We start from the raw sequence: 22,817 nt of genomic DNA on the forward strand, positions 1-22,817 counted from the left end.
ATAGAATAAAATAATTATTTAAAAATAAAATAATAACAATGTGACGTTTATAACGTTACAAATGTATGCCGCTCTTTGAGCTCGTGGATAACTACTCATCCTTCTTGTTTATTGTAAAGGTTTGGCATTCGTTACAATTTACTTCCACTTATTTCGACCTGTGCATTGGATCCTCCAGTTTCTCAATTTCAAGATTTGGATATCTCTCATGACCTGGTCCTTCCATCTCTCTTTATGTTCATTTCTTCTGCTATCTTTATTCAAGTATTAGGTTGTAGGTGATTGGTAATAATTGGTAATAAGCTCTTTGGAAATTTCATCTGGGCCCGGTGTTTTTTCTGTTTCCTTTTTTTCATGATATGTAAATATTCATCATTTGTTGGTATTTTTATTTCATTATCTCTCATGTCTTCTGTTGCGCATTCTTTGTCTTCGGGGTTTTCTATCATCTATATAGTCCTGTAAAATGTATTTCCTATGACTCATTGTTATTTTTAACCACTGGTCTGCATTTTCTTTGTTAAGTATCCAAATAGTTTAGCGCTGTCGTTACTATCCACTTTTAGGTCCTTCAACAACTCTCTACATCCACAGCTTTTTTTGTTTTTGCAACATTGGTCTGCTACTTTCTTTTTTCTCACAATAAAACACTTAAAACTTTTGTTTTCTCTACACTTCCACAAAATTTATTATAATTTATTATCACTACAGATGTTTTGGCAAACTGCGTTTCTTAAATGATATATTTTTACTGAAAGTTTACAGGTTATAGTCTTTAATTGAATAAGTTGAGGAGAGAAAAGCTGTTTCTATCAAGTTGGTCACTCAGAATTATATACAGTCGGAAAAATGAAAGATTACCAATGAGCGATCGCATCAATCACTTATTTTGTATTTGCTGTCTTGTTCTATAAATAACTAACTTATGTTTGTTACTTATATACATATGTGTAAATGTTGATTTACACATGTCTTCATCAATGATTTCATCAATGCAGGCCACTAAAGTAAAAACTTCAGCCTTTAACACAGTTGTATGTTGACCTAGGTTGTAAGATTTATTATATGTAGTTGCATATTTGCCCAAAGACTCCTGATCCAGTGGGCAGTTTTAGATCCATCAGTGAACCGTATTACTCTTTCTCTCTCCTGTCGTTTCCCCATTACTGAGGATCGTGATTTCTTCCAATATTCTTAACAATGTTTCTCCATTGGTCTCTATCTTCAGCGGCTCTAAGAGCTTCGCAGAATGAGTTTCCAGCTGAATGCTTTATTTGGTCAGACCATCTAGTTGGTGATCGTCCTCTTGATCTTCTCCCCGGAACGTTTCCAGAAACAATTAATCTCTCCAAACTGTCGTCACCTCTGCGAACCACGTGACCAAAGAATTGCAGAATTCGTTGCAGACATATTGTGGACAGCCTTTTTTTAATATTGAGTTGGTTTAGAATGGAAACGTTTGTCCTATGAGCTGTGCAAGGTATGCGCAGCATTCTTCTCCAGCACGACATCTCAAACGCATCAATTTTTTGGCGCTCGCATGCGCGAAGAGTCTAAGTCTCTGCTTCGTATAGAAATATTGAGAATACAAGGGCATTCACCAGTCTCATCTTGATATTTTGAGAGATAGATCTGTCTTTCCAAACTTTAGTTAGGCAATTCATCGCATTTTTTGCCATACCAATACGTCTCCGGAACCGTATGAAGTCCCCATTAATATTTGGGACTTTTTGTTTTCTAGATGGTATAATTGTGTTAATCTTCTCAGGGAAGATTAGTTCTGCTGTCATCATAACTGAGTTCATCATAAAGATGGATTCCTCATGTATAGCCCCAGTAATGTTTGTGTGGCTATTCAATACATAATTCGGCCTCCAAGTATTGTTTGCTTTGAGTGTCAGGATGGTCATAAAGGCTACCGCCGAAATATATGTATAATTCCAGCGGAGGGAGACCTGTGATAGCCTCTAATGAAGCCGTTCCTGTACTATTTAAGGCTCCTGTTATATTTAGAAGCTCTTGTCTTTGTAGGGTAGTGAGAGTGGTCACACAAGGTTGCAAAGCCGTTTTTTTCCACCAGAGTACTGAACCATAAGTGACTGTCGGTCGTATCACTGATGTGTATAACCAACAGATTACCTTTGGTTTCAATCCCCAGGTTTCACCTACAATTCGTCTGCAGTTCCAGAAGAGTCGCTTAGTCCTATTGGTTATATTGGTAATATGAGTATTCCAATTGAGTTTTGAATCCAGGGTCACCCCTAGATACTTAACCTCATTGGTTCTTTCCAGTACCTCTCCGAATAATTTCAGTTCACTCAGTCCAGTAAGCTTCCTCTTATTTGTAAAAGCTACCAGTTTAGTTTTAAAAGGATTCACGGAGAGGTTCTCTTTTAGACACCAGTGCTCTATGTAATTAAGGGCATGTCGCATCTGATTCGCAACAGTGCTGGGAAATGTTTCCCTAGTTACTATTACAATATCATCTGAGAAACCCTGGATCCAGATTCCTTGGGCGCTTAGTCCATGAATCAGATCTTTGACAACTATGTTCCATAATGACGGTGACAATACACCGCCGTGAGAGCATCCCTTAGTTACCCTCAGAGTTATAGCATCTTCATACGTATTTGTGCATTAGGGTGGATCGAAAAATCGAAGTTTCGAAAACTGTTTTGGACTAGTGCGCAAAAGTTGCCAATTGGTATTACAAACCAAATCTTTATTTGTGATTTTTCAAAAAAATTTCATCTTCTGCCCTCTACCGGGGGTTGAAAAATAAAAAATACGAACTTATCATTTTAAATGAAAAGTTAAGTAATAAGTACATGTTATTGTTATAAAAATGATATCCAATTGAAATATATAATTTCATATTTATTAATTCTTCTACCCACTCCCTACCCTCCCCCTTAATTTTGATTATCTATTATTTGTAGTCTTTTTTGGACTCAAATTTTGGCATACCTTTGCGCGAATAAATTTTTGCCTTGATAAAATTGTCTCTTTTTTGTGGTCCAAGAACCGTTGAAAATGCTTCAGTTACGAGCTTCACGATTCTCTCTACAGATTGGGTGTGACAGGGAAATGTAGCGATGTCAATGATTTTCTCAGGAGATCCGGAAATAATATTTTTTAAATCCTCTACTTTCAAACCTTGAAGCAATGGAGGGCAAGTTATTTTATTGTTTTGTCAATCAATAAGGTCAATACCATCGGCTTCAAAATTAATTTGTGGAATAATAAAGGGTCTGATGTTAGATGATTCATTATTGGCCTTAGTTTTTGCATTGAGAATGCGACGGAGTGCAAGCTCTTTTATATGCGGGCGAGTGTCATGCAGCATGCATAGCAGAAGATTTTCCGGATGTACAAAATAGGCATTTCTTTGAATTACAGGGTCTATAAAACTTTTCAAATTTTGCTCTAAGTATCGACTACGCTTAATTGTTTGTAAAACATGCTTTGCACCTTTCACACTTGATGAATTGCATTTGATCTGAAACCATAAAGGAGCATAAACCGTGACAATTAATTTGGTCAGTTCAAACTTTAATCTGATGTTGGATTTTCAGTGCTAACATAAAGACGTATAATGCGATTCGCCAACGTTAGCCATCGGGAATGACTTAACTTTCCAAGGCTTTGGTTTAATAAATCCACAGAACGGTCCCCTGTAGAAATTGCGACACAAATTTGAAACAAATATTTCTGATCGGCACTAAAGTCAATTAAATCTACTTCTGGTAACTCACAGTCAATAATGTCACAGTTTACAACCGGCATATTTTCGTAATGCACTATTTGATTTCCTACAGTTCCTGCAAAAGCTCTTGGACTTTGAGTTTGACCGTCAAGCTTTTGGAAAAGATGCTTTAAAGGCAATGCATTAGCGTGAAGCTGACAGATAAATCTTTGTAAAGGGCGACCTAACTTTAACTCTAGTTGAGAAATTATACCATTTTTCTTCCGGTATTTACCACAGTTCCATCATATCCTTCTACCACTAGTTCTTCTAGATTATACCTATAACTCTCTAAAAAGTTCACAATACTTTGACAAATGCTTGGAGCCGATCCAGAAAGGGGTACTGCGTGACCTAAAATGTGGAGCCTGGCTCTTGAACTAATAAAACGTGCTCTTCGAGTGCGATTCTTCTGTGGGGCTTGCCTTCAATATTTTCTTTCCTTCCGTCAAAATATATATGGCATTCCAAGTTTCGGGGGAGTTTTGCATAAAACCTTTTCTTCATTGATCTCTTGCTCTTCTCAGTTTGTTTCTTGAAAGTCCAAAGTCGCAGCACCCCCGCACCCCGAAGATGGGATCAATATACTAAACAAACCAGGGCCACCAGGACCTGGCTTCTGTTAATAATGCCAATAAATTATTTTTTTTCGTTTTTCAGAAGCCTGTAGAGGACAGAAGATGAAATTTTATCCAAACGTCGTAATCATACTTTCTTATTGTCGTTACTAAAGGTAAATTTTGGTGGGTATTCCAATTCAATTTGTAATTTTTTTTTATTTTGTGATTATTACTCCAACATTTTTTTTTTCGTTTTTCAAAGGCCGGTACAGGGCAGAAGATGTAATTTTATCAAAAAGTTGTAATAACACTTTTTTATTGTCGTTACTAAAGGAAACTTTTGGTGGGTATTCCAAATCAATGTGTCAATTTTTTTAAAATATTGCGATAATCGATCCACCCTACTGTGCATACTATTCTGTTCTGAAGCATCTGAATAATCCACTTGCGTATTGTGTTGTTGATTTACTCGTAATGTTATAATAATTATTTAAAGTAAATGTCCTTTAGATGGATTGCTACAAACAAAAGCATTGTAAGTTCATGAAAACAATATCTTTTTTTTTTATTTAAACACAAAACCACATCAACCGCGCAGGGTTATTAGTGGATATAACAATACAAAGTATTACATTAAATAAAGTTATACAATTTGATGTCTTTTAAATATGTTAACACTGATGAAACTTTTTTGGTGAGGATTGTCTTGAGGTCATCGTCTGTGATTCTATGGGATATTCTTTGGCTTAGCTTCTAGGTCTGTTCTTACAAAGATGGCTACTCCGTCACTTGCCTGTTGTGCTATTCTGTTTTTTAGAAAACATTGGTAGTTTTGAAGATTAATATTGGATTGCTTAAAATGAGTTTCTTGAAGACATAAGATCTTAGGGCATGTTTCATTTATTAGAAGTTTTAATTGTTCTAAATGGGTATAGAACCCATTGATATTCCACTGTAATATATAGGGGTTAGACATTTTCGAGTTCTGACTGAGAATGTGTTTCATCGGTCTCTTCTGTGGAAGAGAAATTATTGGGACTTAGTTTCTTTCTTAATCGAGTTATATTATTTTTTAATTTTGAATTGTGGGTATAGGCGTGAACAAAATTAAGGATCTGAATTAATTCGGCTGTTTCGTTGGAATAGTTTTTTGAGGTTATTTCGGGATGTTTTGCGTTTAATGTGTTTTCGAGAAAGTCACATATTTCTTCGAAGTTAAGGACAAATGGTGGTGATCTGTTTGCGATTTTGTCTTTAATTGTCTCTAGGGAAAGTAAAAGTTCATCTCGAGAATTTCTTTTAGACGTTTTTGTTTTTTTCTTTGATTTCCTTGTTACTGGAGAAGTGAAGATATGAGAATCGGACTGTGTGGTATTTTCGTTGATTTCTGGAGATGATGAGATGAGCCTTTTTAGATGTTTTGTGACGTTTGGAATAATTTTAGGTTGTGTTATTTCTAATGGAGTAAGATTGCTGATCTTGTTGGAAGTTGATGATGTTGGGATTTTTAAAGTGTTTGTTTCATTTGTATTATTTGTAAGTCTTGACATGTCGTCAGTTTCTATGGTAGATTCTAATTGGTTATTAGAGACCTGTACGTCTGAGATCTGATCTAATATGTTTTGGGAAGATGCTGGGTGATCGTTAGAGGTGGATATTAAGGCTTTGTCAGAAAGTTTTTGTTCTGTTTGGTTATAAGGTAGATTTGTTATATATTGTGTGTTTTGGGAGGTTTCTGGAAGAGCTTTAGAAGAGGTTGGATTAGAATTGGTTGGGTCAGGATTTGTTGTATTAGAAGTGGGTGGATTAGAATTGGTTGAGTCAAGATTGGTTGCATTAGAAGTGGTAGCATTAGAAGTGATTGTATTGGCGTTGTCAGGACATTCTGTTTCCTGGTGACCAATAGTCTTGCATTTTGAACAGTTGAAGCCTTCTATAGAAAGGTATAGTCTGTAAGTGGTATTATCATGAGAGATCATGAAAGAATCGGGAATGGACACATTTTCTAAAGGTGTGATAAATGTTTGCCTTCTAAAACTCAAGACATGGCTATATTCACTTTCAGGCATTCCTACCCTAAGAAAAGTCATTTTAGAGACGGTGTTTATACCCATTTTACGTAGTTCTTGTTCAATTAACGTGGTTGGAACAGAAGGACCAGCGTTTGATATTATCAGTCTTTGAGCTGGAGTGATAAGTCTTCTTATTTCTACTTGAGTTTCTTTTATATTGACGTATTTGTGGGAATGCAGCAATGAATCAACCATATTTTTAGAGGAAAGATATATACATATTCTATTGTTGGCTATTCTGGAAGCGAAAGATACGTTACGTGGACCAACTATTGAACCGACGGCTATGATGTACTCTTGAACTTTGGTTTCTTCAATACTAGAAAGAACTATGGCTTCGTCTTTTGTTGGTTGTTTAAACGTATTAACAACACTGGAATATGAGATGTGAGATGAAGTTTGGGTAGTGTTCATGGTGTTATTCGAAGTCATGTTTGATTAATTTTGGAGACGTTGCAAGGCCGGCTTTGTCGCCGGTTCAAAAACCGGTATGGATCTTGGCCGAAAACTGGTCCTATTTATTTTTCTTGGATATTTTATAGGTTATATTATTATTAATATAAATATAATATGATGTGGTTTTTGGTACTCACGTCACGTTTGCGAGGTTTACATGGTGTTTCCACTATAACAATGTGGAGGAACTAACAAAATAATTTTAAATTGTGTTTTTATCATTTAAAAACTGATAAATTTTGCAGCGGTTTACAACGTGATGTATATTATTACTGTCAGGACCGTCCGAAAACAATATCTGTTGATTTTGTTTCATAATATTTATTTTTAGATTTCTGTATAGTATCGATCGAGTCTAGCCAATTTACTTAACTTATCCAATTTCAGCTAATGTTTTGAGTGTGGTCGCCATTCGCCAATAGGTTTCTGGAATCGTTAATGTTGCGAATAGATAAACTTAATGGCTGTATCGTCTACGGTACGCGATGAAGATATAATCTATTTAATCTCATTGTTTTTATGTTTCGTTGCTCGAAGCTATTACTTCATAAAAAAAGAAATAAAGTGAAAAAGTTATTAGCTTGGGAGTTAAGTTATTAGTTCACGATTCGTTCTACGATTCTACGATTATACTTCAAATAAAACGTTTAAACCTGCTTGTTTTTGATTGCAGAAGTACTAAACTTTCAAAATTACGATACCTACCGTTAGGCCAAGGTTATATTGGATGCGTAGTCTGACGACCAATCAGTCGGACATAAACGGACGACCTTCGTAGTGCGACTAGGTGGTTGGATTGCATGCGTATAACTGCGACTTTGCGTTCAGAAAACATGGCTGAAGATGAAGAATATTTATTAGAAAATAATTTTTTACGCCTTTTGATGTTAGAAAATCCATAAATATGGGTAAATGATTTATATACAAATAGAGAAGAAAATGGCGAAAAATATCCAAAAATCTTTTCAGGCCATAATAATGAAAAGACCTTCTCCAAACGCAATAAAAACTTATACTGAAATGATGGCATCTCCTGAGGTAAAATGTTCCGGAAGTAAAATGAGCCTCCGTTCGGATCTCCGGGTGAGGACTATCTCAGGGGGAACACCATTACAGGTTAGAAAAATCAGGATAGGGTCTTGGAATCTTGGTAGTCTTACAGGTAAGAGTCTGGAGTTAGTGGATGCGCTCAAACGAAGAAGAGTCCAAATTGCTTGTATTCAAGAAACTAGGTGGAAAGGACAAAGGGCGAAAGAACTAGGTGAAGGATACAAATTGTGGTATGTAGGGAGTAGTAACACTAGAAATGGAGTTGGTATAATTGCTGATAGTGAAATGAAAGATAACGTAGTAGAAGTTGTAAGAACGAGTGATAGAATGATTTCAGTGAAATTTGTAATTGATAAAGAGGTATTGAATGTTGTGTGTGTGTATGCTCCCCAAACAGGTCTGGGTGAGAATGAAAGAAGAGCTTTCTATGATCAATTAGGAGACGTACTGAGTGATATTCCAGCAGAAGAGAAGGTTATAATAGGAGGTGATTTCAATGCACATGTGGGCCAAACCAAGACAGGATATGAAACAATACATGGGGGATTAGGCTTTGGAACTAGAAATGAAGCTGGAGATGACATGCTTGAATTAGCAACAGCATTGGATATGGTGATTGTTAACACATTCTTTAAAAAGAGAGAAACTCAACTTATTACCTACAAAAGTGGACAACATCAATCCCAAATAGACTACTTCATGATAAGGAAAGAAGACATACGTGAATGCAAGGACTGCAAGGTAATAGTGAGTGAGACAGTAAGCCAACAACATAAGCTGCTTGTTCTGGACATCGAAGTAAAAAGCGAAACTAAACAAAAATATCGGAGAGGACCACAAAAAATCAAGTGGTGGCTGCTGAAAGATGAGAAAGAAGGTCTATTCAGGAGAAGAATAGTAGAAAAAATATGTTGGAACATGAAAGGAAGCCCTAATACAATTTGGAGAAAAATGGCCAGTAGTATTAGAGAGACTGCTATTGAAATACTTGGGAAAACGTCAGGAAAAAAGTTCGAGGATAAAGAGACTTGGTGGTGGTCAAACGAAGTACAAGGAAAAATAAAAGAGAAGAGAAAATTATATAAAAAGTGGCAAGAAACCAGATCCGACACAGATCTTCAAAACTATATGGTGGCGAAAAAGGAAGCGAAAGTAGCAGTAGCAAAAGCCAAAGCAGAAGCGTATTCAAACCTATACGATCAACTTGATACCAGGGAAGGCGAAACGAAGATATATAAAATAGCCAAACAGAGAGCAAAGAAAGCAAAAGATTTTAATCAGATTAGATGTATCCGAGATGAAAATAATAAAATACTAGTTCACGAAAGGGAAGTCAAAAAGAGATGGAGAAAGTACTTTGACAGCTTATTAAATGAAGAATTTGACAGACAGCCTGTAGAGTCAACGGAGACAGTAGCAGCAATGGTCACCAAAATAACCAACGAGGAAGTGGCTCAAGCGCTTCAAAAAATAAAGAAAGGAAAAGCGGTAGGACCAGATGATATTCCTGGGGAAGTATGGAGAGCATTGGGAGAGACAGGAACAAGATGGCTAGCAGGTCTATTTAATAGAATTATGGAAGTCGGACAAATGCCAGACGAATGGAGAAGCAGTATACTGGTACCTGTTTACAAAAACAAGGGAGATATACAATAATGTACAAACTACAGGGCTATAAAACTGCTTAGCCACACCATGAAAATATGGGAAAGAGTAATAGACAGACGGATACGTGAAGAGACCGAAATATCCGAGAATCAATTTGGCTTTATGCAGGGTAGATCAACAACAGATGCAATTTTCATTATAAGGCAGTTGATGGAAAAATACAGGAGTAAAGAAACAAGCGCTCATATGGTATTCATTGATCTTGAGAAAGCATATGATAGAGTTCCTCGAGAGATTCTGTGGTGGGCACTCAATACGAAAGGAGTCCCTGGTGAATATGTAAAGATTGTGAGGGATATGTATGAGGGAGTTACGACTAGTGTTAGGACAGGTGTGGGAGAGACTGATAAATTTCATGTGAAAGTAGGATTGCACCAAGGCTCGGTGCTTAGTCCGTATTTATTCTCATTAGTTTTGGACCAGATAACAGCGAAACTACAGGGTAACATTCCATGGTGCTTAATGTATGCTGATGATGTCGTGTTAGTAGGAAATAGTGAAAGAGACTTAGAACAAAAACTGGAACAGTGGAGACATGCTCTGGAGGAAAAAGGTTTAAAACTTAGTAGGACAAAAACAGAGTATTTGGAATGTTCATTTAAAGATGGAGCTACTACAAATAAAATGGTATCTTTGGATGGTGAAATGATTGTGAAAAGCAATAGTTTTAAGTACCTAGGATCGGTATTACAGAGTAATGGAGAAATAGATGGAGATGCATGCAGTAGAATTAGGGCTGGATGGATGAAGTGGAAAGAAGCGAGTGGTGTGTTGTGTGACAGAAAAATTCCAATGAAGCTGAAGGGAAAATTCTATAAAACAGCCATAAGACCGGCTATGATGTACGGAACTGAATGTTGGGCAGTGAAAAAGAAAGAGGAACAACGAATGCATGTGGCGGAAATGAGAATGCTTAGATGGATGAGTGGAGTGACAAAGAAGGATAAAATTAGAAATGAGTATATCAGAGGAAGTCTAGGTGTGGCACCAATTGATGCCAAAATGAGAGAGCATAGGTTAAGATGGTTTGGTCATGTTCAACGTCGAGACGTTAATCACCCAATACGAAGAATAGCTGAAGTGCAGATTCCTGGAAGGAGTAGGAGAGGAAGACCAAAGAAGACCTGGGGGGAGGCGATAAGGCAGGACATGTTGGTAAAGGGGATTAACATTGATATGACCCAAGACAGAATTTGTGGAGAAATGCAATTAGGGAAGCCGACCCCGCATAGGGATAAGGCAAAGAGAATGATGATGATGAGAGAAGAAAATGGCGAGTTTCACTTAATATGGAATGATTTGTTACACCAACCACAGAAGTTTTTTGAATATTTTCGAATGTTACCTGACACATTTAATTATATTTTGTCTCATATTTCCGGAAGACTGGAAAAACAGTCGAACTTTCGAAAGTGTATTCAACAAGCAGAGAAACTGGGATTAACGTTAAGGTAAGTCATTACTTATTATTATAGAAATGATTTATTAAACTAAATATTTTTTATACAAACTTAAAAAAGAAATAATTTTTCATGCAGTAAGGATATAAAAACTAAAATAAACTAATAAAGTACTTTCATTACACTACTGAAAATTATGTAAGTATTCTCGAACACCTGAATATCCTGCTTCGTTTTGATCCATTTCTTGATCCACTGCAGTAGTTCTTGTCCAGACAGACTGAGCACGTGGCTGGACTTCCAAAAGAACTTGTTGCATTTTTCGCACATCTGAACATCCTAGTTCGTTTTCTGATGAAGCTGATGGCAGTACCACTTGATACCTGCTTTGATCGGTTTCTTGGTCCACTGCAGTAGTTCTTGTCCTGACAGACTGAGCACGCGGCTGGGCGTCCAAAAGAAATTGTTGTATTTTTATTCGTACTGGCAATTTTTGGTCTTCGGGTATTTTCTTCATGTACGGCATCAGACTCATGAGGAAATGAAAGTCATTATCTTCTTCCTTTGTTCTTTCCTTACACTTTTCTCTATATGCTTTCAGTTTTTCTTCTTCTATAGCTAATCATTTTTTCATATACTGAAGATTTAGCTTTTTTACTCTTTGTATCCGTTTCCTTATTTGCTTGAGCTATTTTAGCAGCCTTGGGTGTCGTAGGCATAGTGTCAGTATTTAATTCTGAATCTGAATTAAATTCAGAATTATGATTTCTATCATAATCAGGTTCAGAGATTGTATCTGGCGTAGCATTTTCATCGTATGAATTTTCTTGGTTATTGAGAGGAGGAATATTTCCTGTAGCATTTCTTTGGGTCATGTTGTCTTTTAGGAAAAGTATCAGTGTGGAATAAATCCATTTTGATGGTATTGATATTCCACCAGCATCTCCGGATCGCCCTTTTTTTGTTTTTGCTAGTTCTTTTCTAAAGTTATCTCTTAGTCCCCGCCATTTTGATTTGAGTACATCACCTAAAAATTAAGAAGTAAATAGTATGTTTTGCAAAATGAAAAATTAAATATGTGCTTTTGGCATATTAACGTCCAAATGGAGAGTATTAAAAAACGATATGGAAGTTTACTCCCACAAAGTTGATATAATTGTAAAATGTACATGTATTCTTCATAACATTGTCATTGACCAAGAGGGTATAAAGGAATTAAATCTTCCAGAAACAGTATCAACTATGGAGACGTACCTACCAACCAAATAGATCAAGAATTAACAACAGAGCAAATCGACAAGCATATGATATTAAAAATGCCTTTAAAACGTATTTTAATAGTAACGCTGGGTCCGTTCCATTTCAATATGATCGTTTTTAACCTCTCAAAATATAAAATGCATATATTTTAATAATGACAATATTAAAAATAGTCTGCAAGTACTTTAGTATGTATTAAATAAATATTAGATTAAAAATAATGCAAATATCTATAAATATACTTACTGTTTTCACCCATTTCTTTTGCCAGGGATATCCACATCTTACGAGCCATATCTCGGTTGTGGTAATCCTTATTTGTTTGGTCCCATAATGCCTGTCTTTCGAATACTCCCAAAATTAATTTTTCAATGTCCACCATTTTCAATGTCCAGACGCACGTTGCCGCACGAAAAAACAAACAAGTTTGTATTTTAAAATTAGTCGTGCATACACGTGCATTAACTGACGACTATTACTTATTCAATATAACCGTTCTTACTTATCTGCCCGTGTTTGTTTCATTCGTCCGACTACGCACGAGTACGTCCGACTCGTTAGTCGTCAGAGTACGCGTCCAATATAACCGTGGCCTTAGAGTTGTACAAGTTTGACTTGAATAGGCCGTTCCAAGATGCTGTCAAAATTAAATCAATATGGCTACTGGAAGGCAAACATTGAATATTATTCTATCAGGTTCTTATGGTTTTAGATCATTTTAGTTGTTGTACAAAGATTAATTTAACATTTTCTCTGGAAGTATTAATTTAGAAAGATAATATGCCTCATTGGTGTTGTGTTTTGAAGTGTGAAATGCAAAGTAATCGTGATAAAGTTAGCTTTTACCACTTACCATCAGTGCTACATTCTAAGCACAAAACTGAACCAATTTAACTAAATAAGTTATAGTTATCATCTGAGAGACAACAACAATGGTAAAATGCAATAAAATATAAAGATTTTACTAGCAAAATGGAAATTCCCCTGTAATCATCTTATATCTGGTAAGTTACAACATTTGAACATTAACGATTTTTGAAGATGTTAACAGTCTAATCTTGTAGGAAAACCAGCCGACTTAACTGATAATAACAATCCAGATTGGGTTCCTTCAATAAATATGGGGTATATAAACACAATGAAATGAGTTCCCCAAAATCTAAAATGGGAATTAAGGTACCAAAGGAGAATTAAAAGAAAAGGGTACCTACAAGAAAAAATTGCTTTTTTATTCCTCTTGAAATGATTTATAAGACACTGGACTGTCTTATATTCTACAAATACTAGGTAGGTCTATGATTTTACACATTTTTCATTAATGATACATTACTGTTACTTTAGTAGATTTAGAAACAGTGGATAGTTAGTGGTAGATAGTAGTTATTTGGTATAAAAGCTAGTTTAGTAGAAGACAAGATTTTGCCAAATAGTCAAACATATATTACAATGGAAAAATTAACAAATACATTTTATGTCATTAACATTAACACAGGATTTTAAATATCAGCTTAAGAAATTAGCTTTATCTTGTGAAAGTATAGAAAATGATGATGCCAAAACTAAAAATTATACTGGTTTAGCAAATTACAATGTTTTTAAAATAGCTTTAAAGTATATTACACCATTTTTATCAAATACCATCAAAATACTGTTTTGTCACCAAGTGATCAAGTATTGCTTACTTTAGCTAAACTAAGCTTAAACTTAGATTATAAAGATTTGGGATATAGGTTTAGGGCCGGTACTCTATGTCTCCGTTAACAGCCGGTTAGTTAACCCGGGTTTAATCGGGACAGAAATATATGCATAAAATAGACATACACGCAATTATACTTATTATTATGTTCATAAATAATTATAATAATAATTACAATTGCTTTTATTACAACGCAAGAGGCCCTATGAGGTACTTTTCTGTCCCGATTAAACCCCGGTTAGCTAACCGAGGTTTAACCGGGACATAAAGTACCGGCCCTTAGTATTTCACCCTACCCGGTATCAACTTATTTCAAAAATACTTTGTATATAATGTGTCTTAGGTTAAAAAAATTTGTGTTCTGGCCTGATAGAGATATTTTAAAGAAAACTATGCAAAATTCACTTAAAGAATCTTTTCATGGAAATACTACAGGTATAATTGACTTTGGACGAATGTTTGTATGAAACGAATTATTTATTGTTCTGAAGCTAGTTATTTGAGGCATTTTTGTAATTAACTATTCTAATTGGGAAATAAGCCACAATTTAACTTAAAAAATAAGTTTATTAATCTTTCGACTTCCAAATCAGACGTCATTGTCAAAATACAAAATATTATTATTTATGCATATTATTACCTGTAAATATTTCTTCTGATTGTTAATTGTAAAGGATTGAAAAATTACCATTTATTTTATTTTTTTTAGAATCAGCTGAGAGAAGTGGTCTACAAAAACCCAGGAAGGAAACGGAATATGTGGCTACGAAAGGCAAAAGAAAGGTTTACAAAGCAAATGTGACACATTTTTTTGAAATATTTAGGAATATCAGTAAATTGCATTAAAAAAATGTATGAAAAGATTTTGTTCAATAAAAATGTTTATATTTATCAAGGATGTATTAATTGGTATGGCCACATATCGTCAGTGATGTAATAATACATCCTATCTGTTTTTTCATGAGTTTCGTAAGAGAGACTAAAAACTTGTCTTAGGGTCACCTCCTGTTTTCATATGATATTTTTTGACTTGTTTTGTAGTAAATTAAACTATCTATGAACTACAAAACAAGTCAAAACTTACATATGAACACAGGAGGTGACCTTAAAACATGTTTTTCCATCTCTCCTACAAAACTCATGAAAAAACAGATAGGAGGTATTGTCACATCAGCAAGGATGTACAGTGATGAGTGCCCTAATAACCGGCAAAATAGCACAAAAGACGGGCAACATATTTAGTTGTGAGATAAAAAGAAATGAAACTAGTCGAGCTGGGAAATTGAGCGAAATTAACCTTTAAATTTTATTTTATATTGATTGTTTCCCACCTTTACACATATCAGAGGAGTATGTCAACTAAAACTGTCACTGTGACAGTGGTAGTTTCCAAACTCGTCTGATACGTCTGAAGGTGGTACACAATCAATACAATCTAAATGTATAAGTTAATATCGCTAAATTTCCCAGCTCGACTAGTTTCATTTCTTTTTATCTCACTACTTAATACGTTTTCCATCTTTTGTGCTATTTTGCAGGTTATTAGAGCGCTCATCACTGTATTTCTAGTATATCCAGGGAATGTCTACAAAATATATTTTGAATGTCCAAAGAACATTCGTGGACATTCATGGAATGTTCCAATAAGACATTCAAGTAATGTTTAAAATGCTGACACAGGATTTTCCTGGGATGTTCAGGAAACGTGTTTTCGGGGATATTCCAGGAATTTTTCAATGTCTGTGTACCTTCATATGGAATATTTTGGTGTTATTAGCACCGCACTCCACTTGCGATTTGTAATCAGGAAGATTGAACACATTGTTTCAAATACAAGTCAATCCATTTGTAACTAAATAATCATGGATTGACTTCTATTTGAAAGAATGTGTTCAATCTTCACGACTACAAATCGCAAGTGGAGTCCGGCGCTTAGAGCTACTTCCTCTTCGGTATTATGTATTATACTACAGAAATTAGGAACTTTCCTTCTAAATATATGTATGCATCTTGGCCATCAAACATTTTTTTAAGGGGTTACATAGGTCTTAGGGGTAAAAAAAGTGACTTTTTAAAAAAATTATATCTCGAAAACTAAAATTTATTTTTATTTATAATTGGAACATGTAAAAGTATAGTACTTAAGGTAGTCTCAAAAAAAGTTTCAGCCAAAAATATTCATTTTTGTAGAGTTTAAGTTTTTTTGCGGTGGACAGCAAAACTAAGTCCAGTCTCATTTGAAATCAAAAAGTTTCTTGTAGTTTATACCTCTGGCTAGTAAATGAACGAAGGAATTAAAAAAAATGAAATTTGAAGATTTTACATAAGTTTAAACACATTTTTGACCCCAATTTTTCTCATTTTTAAAGTAGTTTTTTTTTATAAAACAAAAATGACCTCATCTAATAAAAAAATCTTTGTTCATTCACTAACCAGAGGTATAAACTACAAGAAATTTCAGATGAGACTGGACTTGTTATGCTGCTCACCACAAAAAAGGGCTGTTGTCGAAAAATTGCAGTCAACTCTACAAAAATGAATATATTTGGCTGAAATTTTTTTGAGTGTACTATACTTTTACATGTTCCAATTATAAATAAAAATAATTTTTAGTTTCCAAGATATAATTTTTTTAAAAAGTCACTTTTTTTACCCGCAAGACCTATGTAACCCCTTAATAACTGCCTTTCCATGCTGTAGCAAACTTAACAAATTGTTGATTTCAAATTGTAACAGTTAAGTTTTGCAAAGTATGCTGCCCTCTTGTATCTTCTGTGTTATCTTCATCATACAATTACTTCATCTAAAAACTTTCTGCGATATATTCATTTTGTTGCTAAAATTATTTCCTGATCCATGGGTTGAATAAGCGATGTATTTTTTGGCAAAAACATACAACTAAAGTTGCCATGTTTTGATCATAGAATATTTTCAGAGGGATGAGCAGGAGCGTTGTCTAAAATCAAAAAACATTTCACCTCTTCCGGCAGATTCTCAGTTTCTTCTCTTGAAATTTTTTCACTGCAGGTACAGTCGGAGAAATGAAAGAGTACCCATGAACGATCACATATTATTAACATAATTAATATATCTCTATCGTTTGTTATTTATAGAAAAAGAACAGCAAATACAAAATATGTGATTGTACCTGTTTGACGTGACCGTTCATGGGTATTCTTTCATTTTTCCGACTGTACAAATTCTTTAAAAGGTCAATACTTTAAGATATCTGGGGTGAACCACTATGATGAAATTATTTATTTTTATAGCTCCACAATTATATACAAATCCTACCTCAAAATATTTGTAAGAATTTAAACTCTTGAATGCCTTCATTTGTTGACCTGTGTAAAAACTATTACTAAGCTCCAAATACAAAAAAAACTATGTCCATGTAAGTAACTATATTTGTCCATGTTGTCACCCTTGAAAAACTTTTTCTACTGTAGGTTAACTCATACCCCTTGAGGGAAAATGGATCTATATACCAAAAGCTTTTGAAAATATTTACTTATGTTTATTTATTCACTGCTTACAACTAAATACAGTCGTTAAAGTACTTCTACAGCTAGAAGCTACAGAAGTCAACAGCAAAATGTTCGGAAAATACAACTATAAAAAACTATTATACAACGATTAAACTATTATATAAAAACAATTATATAAACCACTATTTTATAACAACAATAACTATTTTATAAAAAAACTATTAAACGTAAAAAACTTAAGAAACTCAATGCGGTACAAATATAAATAATTTCAATGTTTGCCTTCCAGCTTTCAATTAGTGTCATAAACGTCAAAGTCTTGAAATGGCCTATGTTTGGAATTGACTTGTGTTTGACTTAATTTCAAGTCAAACTCAAGTTAATTCTTCTGACAAATAACTCAAGTCCAATCAAACTAGTCAATGGTTCTTTAAACTGTATTTAATTAATACTAAACAATTTAAATTCATTATACCTAAACAAATTACACAGAAATCAGTTAAAATATTAATGCACTGCCTTAATTTGTTTGAATTTAAACTATTTTAAATAATTATTACAAAATAATGTCACATTTGACGTTATATTTATGCAGTCACGGAGTTCCACCAAACCTACTTCATTCGACGTATCTTGTTGAGGTTGCTAAATCCTTATTGGTTAATTGATGATTATAAAATGTTTATTAAGAATAAAATTGTAAAATAAAACAGTTGTAACGTCCATAATTTAATTTCTATTCTATAGTTAAATATAATAATTGTCTTATAGGTTATATATTTGTCTAAACTTTAACCACGGATGTAAACAGAATATAACGTTACTCAGAATGAGGTAGTCAACTGTGCAGAAAAGAACTTTTTCTACAACCACTATTCAAAGTGCACTTTTCTGCACGGTTTTATGTTAGCAAACTTGATATTTTCTCACAGTATAAGATATTTGACATTAGTGTGCAGAAAAGTGACGTTTCTGTGCCGCAAAGTGACGTTTCTGTGCCACAAAGTTCTTTTCTGCACAGTTGACTACCTCATTCTGAGTAACGTTATATTCTGTTTACATCCGTGGTTAAACTTTAGACAAATATATAACCTATAAGACAATTATTATATTTAACTATAGCATAGAAACTAAATTATGGATGTTACAACTGTTTTATTTTACAATTTTATTCTTATTAAACATTTTATAATTATCAAATAGCCAATAAGGATTTAGCAACCTGTGCAAGAGACGTCGAATAAAGTAGGTTTTGTGTAAATCCGTGACTGCATAAATATAATGTCAATAATGTGTTATAATTGTTTAAATTTAAACAAATTAAGGCAGTGCATTAATTTTTTAACTGATTTCTGTGCAATTTATTTAGGTATAAGGAATTTAAATTGATTAGTAGGTATTAATTAAATACAGTTTAAAATTTATCACATAGGTACCTATTATAATTAATCGTCGTTTGGAAATTGTGATTTTTATTTTTAGGAAAAACTGTGCTTGTAGAAAAAGTATAGTGTGAAACACGTGCAGAAAGGTAATTTCTCACTCGTTTGAATTGCGGCACTCGCTTGTGCTCGTACCGCAACTTTTCAAACTCGTGAGAAATTAGTACCTTTCTGCACTTGTTGCACAATATACTATTCTGGCACAGAAACGTCACTTTTCGGCACACTAATGTCAAATATCTTATACTGTGAGAAAATATCAAGTTTGCTAACATAAAACTGTGCAGAAAAGTGCATTTTCAATAGTGGTTGTAGAAAAAATAATTTATTTAATAGATATACTTTTTTTTCGACATAGAAATGTAATTAAGACGCCAATTAAGATAACAAAATTAAAAATGCAATGAATCACATAAGTATAAAAATAACTTGATAAGGAAAGTGATTCAAGTCGCTTACCGTTGCTACAATTAGGAGATTCAAGAAAATGATTCATTTACGCGTAAAATTGCTTGCTAGCAATGTTCGTTTTATCAGTAATAATTTTATGCCTTCTACGCTGTCAACGATATCACTTTTTTGTGTCTATTTGAGTGTTGCTTTAGATTATAACAAAAAATCCGTTGCATGGTTTTTTTTATAATATCAAGTGTAATTTAATACTTCAACAAAAATTTATGAAGGAACAACAACATAGCTATAATATATTTGTGGTGTTTGGTGTTACTATCACAAACACTACTTCTCCTAGAAGTTGTTGCTTCATACAGAAATTCTTCTTCATACATTTTTTGTCACTTTTCATCAGATGTTTTAAAAAACTAGTTCCACGATGTGATTTTATAACTTTGCAGTTTTCCTTGCTTTGGAATCACCTGCCGCAACATTAAATAAATCAGTATATTTACGATGAGGAAGCTTGCTTTTAGGGAAAAGCCCGAGGGTAGGAGTGGCTACCTTTTTTGCATCTTTTTTGTCAGAAAATTGACATTCACAGCAAAATTCGGCTTGGTCGTATGATTTTTTGAGGTTGAGTGGCATTTTCGTCTATGACCGCTGGGCTATTCGTTGCAAATTAAATCGAAATAATGTTTATTAAATTAAAAAATATGCATCAAATGAAATTGTTTACTTCAAAACTTATTTGTTTATTAAAGCAGAATAATTTTATATTAATCAATGAGATTATATGCGATGAATTTTCTATTTGTATTAAAATAATTGTTATTGTATAAATATATAATTTACAAAATAAATTTATTGTGTATAATGCACTTCGTTTGTATTTATATTCTATTTTATAATATTGTTATAGTTACATAGTTAATAATAATTAAAAAAAAATATAAAACAAAATTCATATGAAAATGTGAATATAAAGGATAAAAAATGGAATCATCTAATATTTTTGAAGTGAAAACTTCTTTAGGGACGTTGTGTGATTTTTGGATAGGGGAAAAAGCAGTGAATTCGCGACCGTCATCGCGACCGTCAATGCGAACATCATCGCTTATGCTATATATTATTTGTATGTATATATAAACTGTATAAAAGTATTTAAATTTAAAGTAAATGTAAAACCTATTTTAGGATCGGGAAAAAGGATTTATTTCGCGACCGTCATCTCTTCGGCGAAGTAAATTTTGTACGTATCTATATTATGTGTATCTGGGTATACATAAATTGTATATAAGTATTTAAATTTAAAATAAGTGTAATACCTATTTTTGGATGTGGAAAAGGATTTATTTCGCGACCGTCATCTCTTCGGCGAAATAAATTTTGTACGTATATGTACTGAAGTGAAAACTTCTTTAGGGACGTTGTGCACTTTTTGGATGGAAAAAGTATTAAATTAGCGACCGTCATCGCTTCGAAGAAATAAATTTTTGAAGTGAAAACTTCTTGAGGGTCATTGTGCACTTTTTGGATGGGGAAAAAGTATTAAATTAGCGACCGTCATCGCTTCGACGAAATAAATTTTTGAAGTGAAAATTTCTTTAGGGACGTTGTGCACTTTTTAGCTGGAGAAAAAGTATTGAATTAGCGACCGTCATCGCTTCGGCGAAATAAATTTTTAAAGTGAAAACTTCTTTTGGGGAATTTGTACACTTTTTAGAGATGGGAAAAAAGTATTGAATTAGCGACCGTCATCGCTTCGGCGAAATACATTTTTGTAGTGAAAACTTCTTTAGGGACGTTGTGCACTTTTTGGAGGGGGGGAAATTATTAAATTAGCGACCGTCGTCACTTCGACGAAATAAATTTTTGAAGTGAAAACTTCTTTAGAGAAAAAATATTCGACCATCATCGCTTCGGCGAACTAAATTTTTGAAGTGAAAACTTCTTTAGGGACGTTGTGCAATTTTTGGATGGGAAAAACTAATTAATTAGCGACCGTCATCGCTTCGACGAAATAAACATTTGAAGTGAAAACTTCTTTAGGGACGTTGTGCTCTTTTTGGATGGAAAAAGTATTAAATTAGCGACCGTCATCGCGACCTTCATCGAAATAAATTTTTGAAGTGAAAACTTCTTTAGGGACGTTGTGCACTTTTTTGATGGAAAAAAGTATTAAATTAGTGACCGTCATCGCGACCATCATCGCTTCGACGAAATAAATATTTGAAGTGAAAACTTCTTGAGGGACGTTATGCACTTTTTGGATGGGGAAAAATATTAAATTAGCGACCGTCATTTTTGAAGTAAAAATTTCTTTACGGACGTTGTACACTTTTTGGATGGGAGAAAAGTATTGAATTAGGAACCGTCATCGCGACAATTATTTTGATTAAAAATAATTTCATCCCCTAGATGGGGTTGTTTTGACCCCAGGGCAAAAGCGCAGTTCGGCATAGGATAGATTTTGAAGAAGAGTGTCAACAGAGTTTAAACTCAAATTTTGATTAAAATCTGTGTTGATTCTCAAAATTCCACGGTTTTACAGTTTTTTTACCGCCGATGAGTGGTCTAACAATATAATCGTATACTCTATTTTAATGCTGTTCTTTGTTTCTTTTAATCCAATTAATAACATAATGTTTCTATTCTATCAAACTTCACCGTGTAAGAACTTACTGTGTTAGTTAATAACGAAAATTGTGAGCATGCTATGTGGCGGTAACGATCAAACTTGTGATAATATGCTTGATAACAATGGAGTAAAACAACCCAGACACGCAATGTTAGTATTGCATTCAATATACCTACGAGTAGAATGGTCTGTGCGGAGATAAGAGGTTTTTGTTTGATTAAGTTGTAACGTATTAGTTACTGTTTAATATGTACGTTGTGCTGGAATAAGTGTTTGAATCCCTCTGTTAATTTATCTATTTTTGAAAAATAAATTAACCACTTTAGCGTCTCGAACGAGACCCTCTCTCGCATTAAATATGTTCCGATTTGCGCTATCCCGAGTACCTCTCGCCAATATAGATAATAAAGGCGCGTTTACATGTATGCAGTAACTGGCGCCAGTCGCACTGGAACGACAGTGCTGGCATCATGTAAACGCTTTTTTGTTCCAGTCCAGCGCTGTCTGCCAGCGCTGTCTCAAATAGAAGGCTGGTCTATTTTTCGTGCCAGCGGCACTCGTCCGCGTCCCCTCTAACCCCGTGCCAGTGGTTGTAGACACGTGTAAACACAGCGTTCCAGTCGCTGGCGCTGTCGTACCTGTGGTTTCAGTGGCCGTATTAGGATTTTTAATAAGAGTGCCAGTGAGATTGGCGCCAGTTACTGGATACGTGTAAACGAACCTATCCAGCGCTGTCTTAGTCAAGCACTCGCATTCCAGTGAGACTGGCGCCAGTTACTGGATACGTGTAAACGTTACTTAATCATCATTCTCTTTGCCTTATCCCTATGCGGGGTCGGCTTTCCTAATTGCATTTCTCCATACAATTCTATCTTGGGTCATATCAATATTAATCTCCTTTACCAACATGTCCTGCCTAATCGTCTCCCCCCACGTCTTCCTTGGT

At 34.3% G+C, this 22,817-nt stretch overlaps 1 protein-coding gene and 1 long non-coding RNA gene across 2 annotated transcripts in view; both read left to right on the forward strand.

Annotated features, from left to right (window-relative positions):
• LOC114335546 (G protein-coupled receptor kinase 1) overlaps positions 1-22,817 on the forward strand; it is a 972,615-nt gene that overhangs the window by 846,453 nt on the left and 103,345 nt on the right. The gene's annotated exons all lie outside the window — the stretch shown is intronic.
• On the forward strand, positions 12,829-14,798 carry LOC126890625 (uncharacterized). Its single transcript, XR_007700387.1, has 2 exons — positions 12,829-13,498; positions 14,617-14,798. It is a non-coding gene; the product is annotated as an uncharacterized LOC126890625 (long non-coding RNA).

The sequence above is a fragment of the Diabrotica virgifera genome, chromosome 8 (assembly GCF_917563875.1).
Source record: "Diabrotica virgifera virgifera chromosome 8, PGI_DIABVI_V3a".
Classification (NCBI taxonomy): Eukaryota; Metazoa; Arthropoda; class Insecta; order Coleoptera; family Chrysomelidae; genus Diabrotica; species Diabrotica virgifera.